General features: G+C 36.7%; 1 long non-coding RNA gene across 1 annotated transcript; it reads right to left on the bottom strand.

The window, feature by feature from the left end:
- Nucleotides 1-536: 536 nt before the first annotated feature.
- On the bottom strand, nucleotides 537-3143 carry LOC146975034 (uncharacterized). Its single transcript, XR_015037574.1, has 3 exons — nucleotides 2818-3143; nucleotides 2492-2660; nucleotides 537-1048 (listed from the first exon to the last, which is right to left on the bottom strand). It is a non-coding gene; the product is annotated as an uncharacterized LOC146975034 (long non-coding RNA).
- Nucleotides 3144-3395: the final 252 nt, after the last annotated feature.

Here is a 3395-nt window from a genome sequence, read left to right as displayed (position 1 = left end):
TTTACGTTGTTTTTAACGTTTAATTACAAACATTTTACGTTTTAAAACAATTAAGTTACCCATAAAGATGGTAAATTAACATTGTAATATGAATAATAATGCTTAAATTTACAGAAATGTGCTGTTATTAGTTGGTTTTAATGGCATTGTTTTAAGTAAAAAAACTGTATATTACTTTATATTAGATGTAATATAACAGAATACAACACAATAATTTGATTAATCTTTCAAAACATGCCAAAAAGACTTAACTCCACGTTGGGTGTACATTTTTTTCCTTTTACATTAATTTCCTGAATATTTAAAAGGACGTTCAACTAAAAATTCCTCACCTAATAACACCAGAATTATTTTTATTTTAAATGGTTTAAACTGTTTTTTGGCCAGTGGGAAAAGGGGCTTAAATGAATTGTTGTACTCAAATGAGAGTAAGCTGAACAAGAACAGCTACAATTTTCCATTTTCAGTATTTTTATTGTAACAGGTAACCATTGGAAATGAAATAAAAGTTAAAAAAAAAAAGTTGAGTTCAGTGTTATTTCTATCCAAGGTATCCATAACTTGGTCAAGTCACTGTACTGTACATCCACAACATGGATTACAAGCCTACATTAAACCTCACTGTAAATTAATCCACACTATCCAAGTCATCCATAACCTGGTCAAGTGACCATACATTCAAAACATTGATAACAAACTTAGTCAAACCTCACTGTAAATGAATACACACTCTATCCAAGTCATCCATAACCTGGTCAAGTAACCATAAATCCACAACATTGATTACAGACTTTGTCAAACCTCATTAGAACATTGATAACAAAGCTACATAACAAATAGCTTACATGAAACCTCACTTGACATTAATCCATAATAGTCTGTGACTTAGACAAAGTATCCATAACTTGTGAGCACTTCTTATTCCCTCCACTCGTAGTCTGCAATTTTGGTGATGAGTGTGAGAACCTTTGGACTGACGGCAAGTTGTTTTTTGGTGGCGTTCCGCTCCACTTTTGATCCCTTGTCTGGATTTATCTTGAAGAGGCACCTGTCAAATGAAAAAAAAAAAACAACTTTAGTAAGTGTGGACTGTACTGTAATGTAATGTTGTCATACATTTGCAAAAAAGTTACACAACAGTGTAGACAGAGCTTACTTGTGAAAGAGTATTTGGACATACAGGAACTGTGGAACAGTGATGTAATGAAAAGATTAACATGTGAGTACTGTGTATGTGAATTGTGTATGAATGTGTTTGAATGTTTGAAGGTGGTCAGAGGGGGTTTGGTGTGAAATGGCAGCCACGCTTCCCTCAGTCTGCCCCAGGGCAGCTGTGGCTACAAACGTAGCTTACCACCACTGGTAAGAATGTGTATGAATGAATAATGGTTTCTGTAAAGCGCTTTGGGTGATTGAAAAGCACTATATAAATCCAAGCCATTATTACTGTTATTAGTATTAGTATTAGTATTAGTAGTGTAAATACTATTTCAGGGAGAATAACGTAACTTCGGTCAGGAGGATCTGCTACTCAAAGGTTTCTTGGGCATTTGAGTTTTGTTTTGTCATTATTTCATAAATAAGAATTAACAAGCACTTGTTTCTGTAACTTGACATGAGCATGAATCAAGGATAAATAAGAGACACAGTCAGTCTAAAAACCTGAAAAACAAAAATGAACTCTCAGGTAAAGTTTGGACCATTTTCATCCAGTAGGGGGCAGTTTTCACATCATTTTTTAGTGATAACTCTCCCTTGTGATAGAAAATGTCTTTTTTTTTTATAAATTCCTGAAATTTTATTTTAAAAAAATTCAAAGAGGTCAATAATACATTGTCCTACTCAGTGTATGGGTCAATCTTTCATAACTCAATCAGAAAAAGAGAAAATAAGGTTGTTTTTCTCTTACAATAAAATCAGAACATTAAAATGAAGTTTTTGATTTTATTATTTTGTTATTGTGGCCTTTTGATAAATTCAGGAAATGCCTGGAGACTTGTGGAAGTACAGGTGCTTTACTTTCAGCCTACATGCACAGCAGGAAAGCCTGACCGGAGATCTATCTGCCAACTGCCTGCAGACTGCAACTACTCATGGCAGGAGACGGGTCTCCCAGACCGGACAGGACCCAGCACCATCTTCAGTAAAGTTCCTCCTAGTGGGGCCTCCTCAGTGGCAGTGCTGGCTCCTGTCTGGTCTGAGTGATTCCTGGCATGAGTGCTCATGCACAGTCAGGCTTTCCTGCTCTGCATGTAGGCTGAAAGTAAAGCACCTGCACCTCCACAAATCTCTAAGCATTCCCCCAAATAAATATAATATCCAAATAAAATAAATTGATGGGTGGATCATGAACTTAAAGGTGTGAGAATGTACCACATTGTGACCAACAGGTGAGTATTTCAGCATTTCAGCACTTGAGCAGTGCTCAGTTTTACAGTATGTGCATTATATATCTTATTTTGATGTATTGAATTGACTAGTGGTGTCTTACCTCTGTAAGAACTCCAAAGTTGATGCTTGGGCTGCTGGGTAAGATATGTTCATACAGTAGTACGAACCAAACATCAGCAAAAGAGCATCACTGAAGATTCTGATGTGGCCATTCACAATGGTCTGGTCAACAGACAGCATGAAATTCTCTGCCGCCAAAGTCGAGTTTCCTGTTGTGTACAGGGACAAGAGAAGGACAAGAGAAAAATACAATTAAATTATTATCTTACAACTGAGTCCAGTACAACAATAACAAAGTAATAGTACTAATAGTTTTCTGTTTTTTGGTTTTAATTTATTGTGGTGGAGAAAGATAAATATTCATACCGCAAACAACAATACATGGTGTACTTGGAAGTCCAGCACAGTCCACTTCAGAGGGCAGGGTTGTTTGATCCACTTTGTAGAACATCTGTTCTTCTTCTTCATTGAAGTACTTGAGGAGTAGTGGAAGAAACACAGCAACATTCACATCTGCAGCATTTTTGCTTGATGTTTCCATTTCCCTGAAGATGGTCTCCATCTTCCCTGGCTTGTCAGCCGATTTAAGAAATGAAATGACTCTGGCACATTTATTTGCTATGTTTTTGTCTTCCATGTCCACACCTGTAAGCTCTTTAAAATGAGTCTTCATGCCAGTTGTCTCAAACAGATATGGCCATTCCTTTAACAAGTCAGAAGTCTCAGTCCCACTGATAATGTCCTTTCTCTGAGTGAAGAAAGTGACTCTCATCATATTCTCAATGGCTTTGCTGTCACAGCATCTTTCTCTCCACATTTTCTTTAACTCTTCTTGTGCATGTTTCTGAGATTCAGGGGTTTCATCAGGTGGCAGCTGTGTTGGTTGCCAGTTTGTACACCCATAAGTGTCTAGTCTTTTTTTCTGAGTTGGGGTATCCTCTCCT

The sequence above is a fragment of the Trachurus japonicus genome, chromosome 14 (assembly GCF_045865225.1).
Source record: "Trachurus japonicus isolate A0001 chromosome 14, Traja_1.0".
Classification (NCBI taxonomy): Eukaryota; Metazoa; Chordata; class Actinopteri; order Carangiformes; family Carangidae; genus Trachurus; species Trachurus japonicus.
Note: the sequence above shows the minus strand (reverse complement) of the source record. Positions and strands in the feature narration are given on the sequence as shown.